A 10,629-nucleotide genomic window follows, 5' to 3' on the forward strand; every position below is an offset into this window, starting at 1 on the left:
GGTAGCAGCATGTTCCATTTATTCTTCCACGGTGATGGATCTCACAAGTGTCTGAAGCCAGAGGTCACATGAAACCACATCTGCAGGGAATAAAACAAGCAGGCAATTTGGAATACAAAACACCATCTGATTCATCTGCTAACTTCTAGGGTATGGATCTTGTGATTCAGGTCTATGAATTTCACATCTTCATTTTACAGTATTTAACAGAGGGCAAGGTTTTTACTCAAGGTTTCATGTCCCTCTCTAGGGATCTGTGCATGGAATCCAACTGCCTGCTTCAAGAAGGAACAATTACTGTGGTATATTTGAGACTTTAATTGATAAAAACCTTAACCTATTTTTTTTCCTTTTCTGTTTTGCTTTCTCTCAACATGATTTCAGTTCAATTCTTTCAAAGTGATAGGATAATCAGGGAGAATATCCCCATAAAGTATTGCCATTGAGAAAGTGACTTGAAGAATAGTCATGATGAAAGTGCATTTAGATTCTACAATGATGGAATAATGAAATCTATTAATTTACGAAAGTTCACAAAGGAAGGAATTTGTTCGTACTTAACAACGTATAACCTGAAAATATACAACAGGTTAGCCAATTAATCAATTTTGAAATATGCTTATGATTAGTACTTTGGATGCTTTTAGCACTTGGTAAAGCCTGCAAACAACAAAGCTATGTGAAATCTATTAACATTAACCTCTTAACCCAGTATTCTCTCTATGTCACCCTCTCCTTACCAACATGCCTTGCTTTTCCTCTTCCCAGCCCCCAAAATACAAACAATTACAATTTCAAAATGTCTACTGTCTAGTCTTTAACCTTCCATTTGTCACACTTGCTGAATTTACTGTTCTGTTCAGCTGCACCTTTTAGCTGAATGATTTGGAATTGGTTTATTGTTGCCACATGTACTGAGGTACAGTGAAAAGCTTGTCTTGCATACTGTTCATACAGATCAAGTCATTACACAATGCATTGAGGTAGAACAACAGCAATGTAGAATAAAGAGTAACAGCTACAGAGATAGTACAGTGCCGATAAAGACAAGATCATAATGAGGTAAATTGTGAGACCAACAATCCATTATAATCATCCAACGGAATGTTTTAACAGTCTTATAATTTCAGAGTAGCATCTGTCCTTGAGCCTGGTGCATTCAGGCTTTTGTATCTTCTGCCCAATGGATGAGTGAAGAGCAAATGAGCTTTAAAACTAATACTTTTCTTGCCCTGACCATCCCCTCCTTCCTTCCTCATCTCCATTTCCTTAAGTCTAAGCAGCACAAACTTGAATAGTAAAGGCTAACATTTGGCTTAGTTATTGACCAGAATATTTGGGCATAGTACCTGCCTCATTATGTCTCAAAATACTGCACACCAACTAATACTAACTGTGGCCATGAAAGATTTTCTTTGTTGTACTGTATTTCATTATATCCTTGAATTAATAAGTAAAAGCAAAAGTATCTTCTTTTTCAAGTTTCATTCCAAATATTTATTATATGCATATTACAAAAGAAACCACCTAAAGTGCCACACAGTTTTCAGGCACATAAAAATTTCCCGCTCAGAGAAATGGTTGGTCCACACAGTTGTAAAAAAAAGATTCGAGGGAACATTGCACGCTGTTATCTTTCCTGTAATACCATGGGCTTATATTTTTTTAACCAGCCTCATGTGGCACCTTGTCAAACGACTTCTGAAAATTTAAGTAAATTACATCCACTGACTCTTCTTTGTCTATCCTGCCAGTTATTTCCTTAAAGAATTTAAACAGATTTGTCAGGCAAGATTTCCCCTTAAAGAAGCCATGCTGACTTTGGCCTATTTTATCATGTGCCTCCAAGTACCCAAAAACCTCATCCTTAATAATGGACTCCAACATCTTCCCAACTATTGAAGTCAGGCTAACAGGCCTATAAATTCTTTCTACGGCTTTCCTCCCTTCTTAAAGATTGGAGTGACATTTGCAATTTTCCTGTCCCCAACAACCATTCCAGAATCTAGTGATTCTTGAAAGATTTTTACTAATGCCTCCACAATCTCATGTGTTACCTCTTTCAGAACTCTGGAGTGTAGTCCATCTGCTCCAGGTGACATCGACCTTCAGACCTTTCAGCTTCTCTGGCACTTTCTCCTTACTAACAGCATCTACACTCACTTATGCCCCCCTCCGATACTCCTGAACTTCTGACACGCTGCTAGTATCCTCCATAGTTAAGAATACTTATTAAGTTCACCCACCATTTCTTTGTATCCTATCACTACCTCTCCAGCATCATCTTCTAGCAGTACAATATACACTCTTGCCTCTATTTTACTCTTTATATAACTGAAAACACTTTTGGTATCCTTTTTGATATTATTGGCTTTCTTACCTTCATATTTCATCATTTTTCTCCTTTTTTTTAAATTGTCACCAACCTGAAATGTTGACTCACCAACTTGATTTTCTCAATCTACCTGCATATTGAAATCCTCCATCACTATCATAACATTGCCCTTTTTACATATCTTTCCTATTTCCCATTGTAATTTGTAGCCCACGTCATCGCTACTGTTCACTGGCCTATATATAAGTCCCTTCATGGACTTTTTACCTTTGCAATTTCTTAACTCTACCCATAAGAAGTCTACATCTTCTGACCTGATGTCACTTCTTTCTAAAGATGTGATTTCATTGTTAACCAGCAGAGCCATCCGCCCCCTCTGCTTACCGAGCTAACCTTTCAATACAATGTGTATCCTTGGATGTTAAGTTCGCAGCTGTGATCTCCCTTCACTCATGGCTCAGTGATGATAACAACAACGCACCTGCCAATTTCTAACTGTGCTGCAAGGTCACCCTCCTTATTCCATACAATACGTGCATTTAAGTATAACCTTTGGTCTTGCTTTTATCAACCCTTTTGATTTTGCTCCATGTTACACTTCAACTCATCCCACTGACAGGAATTTTGCCCCATCATCTATCTGTCCTTTCTCACCGTTTCCCTACTCAATACATCTACTTGTATACTCACTGCCCCATCCTCAGCCCTATCACTCCCTATACTATTCCTCTGCCAAATTAGTTTAACCTCCCCCCCCCCCCCGAAAAGCTCTAGCTAACCTGCCCAAAAAGATATTGGTCCCCCTTGGGTTGAGATGTAACCTAACCTTTTTGTACAAGTCATACCTTCCCCAGAAGAGGTCACAGTGATCTAGAAATCTGAAACACTGGCCCCTGCACCAATTCCTCATCCATTCATCCTATTCCTAGCCTCACTGGCTGGTAGCATAGGCGGAAATCTAGAGATTACTAGGCTGGAGGTCCTACTTTTTAGCTTTCTACTCTGTTAGGACCTCCTCCCTTTTCCTACATATGCCGTTGATACCAATATGTATCACAACCTCCAGCTGCTCATTTTCCCCCATTAGAATGCTGTGGACGTGATCTGAGAATCCCTGATCCTGGCCCTGGGAGGCAAATGGGTCTCTTTCACATTCACAGGATCTCCTGTCAGAACCTCTAAGTCTGGAACCCCCCCTGTCACCACGGGACTCGTCTTCTCCCCCCTCCCCTTCTGAGCCACAGAGCCAGACAGTGGCAAAGACCTGACCTTTGTGGCTCTCCTCTGCTAGGTTATGCCCCCCAACAGTATCCAAAGTGGTCTCCTCACTGTTGACGTGTTCGGCCGCCTCGGTACTCTGCACTGGCAGAGCTCCCCTCTCCTGAAAGTCACCCAGTAACTTGAGTCCTGTACTTCAGGTGTAACTACCACCCTGTATGCCTTGTTGATCAATCCCTCAGTCTCCCAAATGATCTAAACGATCCAAAGTCCATCCAGTTCCAGCTCCAATTCCTTAGCACAATCTGAAAGAAGTTGCAGCTGGATGCACATTGTGCAGGCCTAGTCATCAAGGACATTGGAAGCCTCACTGCCTTCCCACGTCCTGCAAGAGGAGTATTCTACTATCCTGCCTGGCATCTCCACTGCTCTAACTATGTACTAAGAAAGAAAGAAAAATTAAATGAGAAAATCTACTTACAGCCTTTGCCTCTTCGCACTGAAGGTTCACAGAGCTCAGAACCTGAGCTTCCCTCTGTACGACTGGCCCACTCACATAATAGCCACTCCACTTAAACCTACTGTCTTTTTATTGGCCCTTGCTGAATACCTAATTATGCACATCACTCCTGTGCTCACTGACCTACGGTAGTTCTTATTTAATCGGATTGTGATTTCCTACAGCCTTACAACCCTTGGAGATGTTTGTGTTCTTTCATAATAAAGACAGAAAATGTTAGGAATACCCAACAGGCCAGGCCACCTCTGTGAGAAGAGAAACAGAGTTAACGTTTCTGGTCATAGAGACAAAAGAAGCCCATGAACAGCCGGAAGGGTAGGGGAGGGTGACCATTGGGTTCAAAGATTCAAAGTAGATTTATTATCAAAGCAGAAAATAAATTATGCAACCTTGAGATCTGTCTGCTTCCGGGAAGCCACAAAGCAAGAAACCCAAAAGAACCCAAATAGAAAAATAAAGAACAACACCCAACGCACAGAGAAAGAGAAAAACCACAAATCAAGCAAATAATAGAAGCGAGCATTCTGAACCTTATATCTGAATCCCTGGAGCAGTCAAAAGTAGGCTCAAAGCCTCGTCTCTGTTCATCATATTATTGGGACAAATGGCCGTCAAGCTCGCAGACAGAATGCTCAGCAGATGGGCCAGTCTCACAGTCTCAGTGCCGCAGAGAGAGGAGTGAACATCGAGGGAAAGAAGGAAATTGGCCTGACCCTTGCCTCCAGTCCCTACACCCTGTCTTTCCAGTCTATCTGGGCCAGAGTTCAAATTGTCTAAGCCTCACATTAGGACACGGGCCCCACCACAACGATAAGCTCTGGGCCTAGACCTCGTTGCCCAGCCCAAAGCCATTCTTGACATCTCCAAATCGGCTCAGCGCTTAGAGCGATCCAACCTTATACCAAAACTCCTTTGCCCCGAGTCCTCTCTGTATCACTCACTCCAACTCCATCTGCGACCCTGTCTCTCACACTTAATGCTTTGACTTTGTAATGCACCAGCTCGACTCATCCCTTCAATCAGCTTCATCTGCGCTCAGCTCTTCATTGTTGGGGGTAATAGCTTACCACAATTTACTTCAGAAAGATACTGTTAGTAATGTTTTTAGTCAAATTCCTTGCCTTTCAAATTATCAGTAATCTGTTGCTTGCCTTCAGTAGCACTACCTTAAACCAGAAGTTTTAACTTTAAGCTATTTTAAGGTATTATGATCAATACATAAATGGGAGCAGTTAGAGAGTGAAGGTATAGACAAAAGGCCATCAACAGAAAGATATAGGAGTTATGAAATACAGAGCAGGAAGACAAGCCTGGCAGGCCAAACTGGGCATGTCCTCCACTTCCAGAGAGAAAATTAGAAGAGAAAATCATGAAAAGTGGGGGGAAACAGTAGCAAACCAACTGAGCCAATATCATGGATTTGAGAAATTAAGTTACCTGAAGTTGCAGAATTGAATATTAAGTCCAAAAGGCTGCAACATGTATAGATGGAAGATGAGGTGCTGTTCCTCTGGCTTCCATTGCATCTCACTGTAACTGTACAGGAGGTCACAGACCAATGGGTCATAGGAAGAGTGGGATAGGCAATGAGAAACAAACTCGAGAAAATCTGCAGATGCTGGAAATTCAAGCAACACACACAAAATGCTGGTGGAACACAACAGGCCAGGCAGCATCTATAAGAAGAAGCACTGTCGACGTTTCGGGCCGAGACCCTTCGTCAAGACTAACTGAAAGGAAAGATTATAAGAGATTTGAAAGTAGGAGGAGGAGGGGGAAATGCGAAATGATAGGAGAAGACCAGAGGGGGTGGGGTGAAGCTGAGAGTTGGAAAGGTGATTGGCAAAAGCGATACAGAGCTGGAGAAGGGAAGGGATCATGGGACAGGAGGCCTAGGGAGAAAGAAAGGGGGAGGGGAGCACCAGAGGGAGATGGAGAATGGGCAGAGTGATGGGCAGAGAGAGAGAAAAAAGAGGAGGGGGAAAAAAAACTAAATATGTCTGGGATGGGGTAAGAAGGGGAGGAGGGGCATTAACAGAAGTTAGAGAAGTCAATGTTCATGCCATCAGGTTGGAGGCTACCCAGATGGAATATAAGGTGTTGTTCCTCCAACCTGAGTGTGGCTTCATCTTAACAGTAGAGGAGACCACTGATAGACATATCAGAATGGGAATGGGATGTGGAATTGAAATGTGTGGCCACTGGGAGATCCTGTTTTCTCTGGCGGACAGAGCATAGGTGTTCAGCGAAATGGTCTCCCAGTCTGCGTTGGGTCTCACCAATATATAAAAGGCCACACCGGGAGCACCGGACGCAGTATACCACACCAGCCGACTCACAGGTGAAGTGTCGCCTCACCTGGAAGGACTGTCTGGGGCCCTGAATGGTGGTGAGGGAGGAAGTGTAAGGGCAGGTGGAGCACTTGTTCTGCTTACTCAGATAAGTGCCAAGAGGGAGATCGGTGGGAAGGGATGGGGGAGCCGAATGGACAAGGGGGTCGCGTAGGGAGTGATCCCTGCGGAAAGCAGAAAGGTGGGGGAGGAAAAGATGTGCTTGGGAGTGGGATCCATTCCCATTTTGATATGTCTATCCATGGCCTCCTCTACTGTCAAGATGAAGCCACACTCAGGTTGGAGGAACAACACCTTATATACCGTCTGGGTAACCTCCAACCTGTTGGCATGAACAATGACTTCTCTAACTTCCATTAATGCCTCTCCTCCTCTTCTTACCCCATCCCTGATATATTTAGTTTTTTCTCCCTTCCTCTTTTTTTCTCTCTCTCTGTCCATCACTCTGCCCATTCTCCAGCTCCCTCTGGTGCTCCCCTCCCCCTTTCTTTCTCCCTAGGCCTCCCGTCCCATGATCCTTTCCCTTCTCCAGCTCTGTATCCCTTTTGCCAATCACCTTTCCAGCTCTCAGCTTCACCCCACCCCCTCCAGTCTTCTCCTATCATTTTGCATTTCCCCTCCCCCTCCTACTTTCAAATCTCTTACTATCTTTCCTTTCAGTTAGTCCTGACGAAGGGTCTTGGCCCGAAACGTCGACAGTGCTTCTCTCTATAGTTGCTGCCTGGCCTGCTGCGTTCCACCAGCATTTTGTGTGTGTTGCTAGGCAATGAGAAGCTCAGGATTACCTCTGAGAATTGAACACGGGCTCTTTGCAAAGTGATCACCCAGTCTGTATTTATTTTCTCCAATACAGAAGAGACCACATTGTGAACATCAAACACCAGATTGGATGAAATATAAGTTTGAAATCACTGCTTCACCTGGAAAGACAACTTGCGTCTCTCAAATCTCAGAAGGGAAGAGGTGAAAGGACAAGTGTTGCATAGCCTGTGGAGGCAAGGTTTAAGAACCATAAGCAGAGAGGCTGATAGTGGAAATGGAAGCGTGTACCTGGTATTCATGAGATTAATGATCCCTTTAAAATACCCAAAGCGCAGGAGAGGGAAGACAAGCCTGATGGAGGAAGCTCTCTGAAGGTGGTGGAAATTGCAGAGAATGAATTGCTGAGAAGAGACTGACAGAATGGAAGGTGAGGACCAAGGGAACTTTATCCTTGGTCCATCCCAGAGAAGAAAGGAGCTGACAGCAAATGTTCAGGAAATGGACGAGACACAATCAAGGGCTTTGTTAACAATGGTAGAGGGGAAGCCAAAGCTCGGGAAGAAGGAAGACATTTCAAATACTGATACAGAAAGTCTCATCATAGGAGCAAATATGACAGAGCCAGAGGGACATAGTATAGAATAGAATTAGTAATTAACCTAGCTCCTGAGATGGTGACAGAGAAATGTCAAAAAGGAAGGGAAGAATCAGAAATTGTCCATGCGAAGGGTGGTATTTGGCAGTAAAAGTAATACAATTGTCAAGTTCTGCATGAGTACAGGAAGTAGGAGAAATGCAGTCAGTGGTGTATCAGAAAAGGAGTTGAGGGAGTGGGCCCTCGGGTTGGACTGAAATATACTAGACGATAAGAGGCACAGATCAAGTGAATAGCCAGATAATTTTTTTCTAGGGTGGCAATGGCTAATTCAAGGGAGTATCATTTTAAGGTGATTGGAGAAAAGTGCAGAAGTGACTGTCAAATGTTTTTTTAAACAGTGTGACGGGTGTGTAGAATACCAGATGTGATGGTACAGGCAGGTACATTAGAGACATCTATTAAAATTTTAGGGTGGGTACATCGATGATAGTAAATTGAAGGACTATGTAAGGAGGAGGGGTTAGATTGGCCATTTTAGCCTCTTAATCAGTAGACAACTGTGAGTCTTCTGAGATCCATTAGCTCTTTATCTTTAGCTTCTGAAGTCTCAAAGTTCCCTCCCTAAACCTGTTTGCTTCAGTCTTCAATTCTATTTTATTTTTCAAATTGATGTTTAAAATCCATTTATTTAGTTAAGCTGTGGTTAATATTTCCTTGTTTCCATGTCAATGGTTATTTGATAATGATCCACAAGGGTGGTTTGTGATATTTTTCTACTTTAAAGATACATTGTCTGGTTGACATTACTTAAGTAATAAATATTGGCTTGGCGCCTGAGATAAACTCCCATAATCTCCACAATTTGGCCATGTGATCATTGAAATCCATGAGAGAACACAAATGGGTCCTTGGTTCAGCAACTCCTTTAAAGAACTGCATCATTGGACTCCAGTGCTTGGAGTTATAGAATCATATAACACAGAAGCAGGCTGTACAGTCAACTGATCCATGTTGACCAATATTTCCATCTAAAGAAATATCATTTACTCACATTTTCCCATTTGTTTAGGAACATTTGGACATGCCAACAAAACGCCTTGGTCTACCTTACTTTGTTCATCCAGACAGACCCTAGAGTTTCCTACCAGACCTCCAACATGCCCACTGAGTTTGCTGACAAGGCAATTCCTGTTGCTACCGTGTTACCTATGGAAGCAAAATATAGGTGCATGGCTGAATGTGATGGATCTCTGGGAAAAGCTAAAGCTGAAAGCAGGCAGGCAAGTGGATATTGAGCTCAACTGACTTTAGAGTGGAGTGCAACTGAACGTTGCTACCTGCTGGCATTGCCTGTTGCTTGCTTTATTGTTGGATACTCTGATATGTGCAAAGGAGACCCCCAGGGATTGACAATAGAGCCCAAAACAGTGAAAATTATTAAAGTGCAGAATTAAACTATAAATTTAGTATTCAAAGATAATGATTGCATTGAAGATTCTGGCTAATATTCATTTTACCATGGAATATAGTGTCAAATAAATATGATTATTTTAGTTTCCCTCAAGACAAATCTTCTTTTTCTTTCTTAAGGAACTCAGAACACTCTTTCCAGTATTTCTTTTCTCTTAATAACTGTCTTTTGTGACCAAAGGCAAAGGGTGCAGATTAAATCTAGCCCACCTTTTTCTCTGCAGCTGCTATATACACAGACTCTGTGTGAGCGGGATGCACCTTTGTAACTCAATCCCCCTCTCCTGCCTGCAGTGCTGAAAAAGTGTGATTCAAAGCTCAGTTTCAGGAGACAACTGGGCTGGCTCAAATGATAGCCTGTACTAGAGAATGGGCTCATTGTCGTTATCTGTGCTTCATCAGGTCCAATATTTTTACAGCCCTGATATTCAGGTCAGCTGAATAATTACTGCCTCAGAGGATAAAAATATGACTAGGTGAAACAAAAGCTGCTTCGTGCTTAACCCCTTGAAGAACTGGCTGTGTTTATTCACAGTGGAACACACCTTCCATAATGGGGTGCAGAGAATATGATCTAGAGGGAGCAGGGGGTGGGGATTGCAGGAGGTTTGTTGTTGAATTATTTTTGCCATTGATTTGAACAGCTTGGTGTAAGGTTTCCTTGACAGGACACAGGAGGTTAAGTATCACTTGCTTCAGTTTGTTTAAAAACATAAAACAAATGTTAGTGTTCTGGGATGTGGCCTACTTCAATCCATACTCTGCTGTGCAAAGACAAAGCAGGTTATATATTAGACTTGCCAGCATCACCTCAGTGTTCTCTTTGCACAAGCCCTATGCCCTCCTTTCAAGTTTGCATACATCAGGTTCCTTGCTTTAAGAGTTCAGTGCTACCAATTCCAGCAAACTCAGTCATAGAGTTAAAAGAGCAAAGTGTATGAAGAATAAGCTTAAAATACTAAATGCATGTATAAACTTAATTGAAGATTTTTCCTTCTTAGTAATACAGAATGTGTCAAAGATACTCAATTTTAAAATTTTCTTGAAGAGTTTATCTTTTCCACCTTAAGGAACAGGACATGTTCTGGTACCTCTAAATATCCTCTTCAGCATTCTGGATTGGTTGTGAGGGATGACCTGGGCACTTGCTATTTGATACTTACTTACTGATCCAAACCATAAGAAAAAGAAACTAAGAACAGAAAATGGAAGAGTATTCACCATGTGTAGCTCTCATTCTAAGACTAAGCATCAAACTGCACTCAGCACTGTCTGCATCATACAACTGAGATTAGAAACTCAGCAAATGGTGAACTCACACAAATAGCACAATTCAGCAAGATGAGTGACTTAGCCTTTGTACACAAATGTCCAT

The sequence above is a fragment of the Hemitrygon akajei genome, chromosome 7 (assembly GCF_048418815.1).
Source record: "Hemitrygon akajei chromosome 7, sHemAka1.3, whole genome shotgun sequence".
NCBI classification, from domain to species: domain Eukaryota; kingdom Metazoa; phylum Chordata; class Chondrichthyes; order Myliobatiformes; family Dasyatidae; genus Hemitrygon; species Hemitrygon akajei.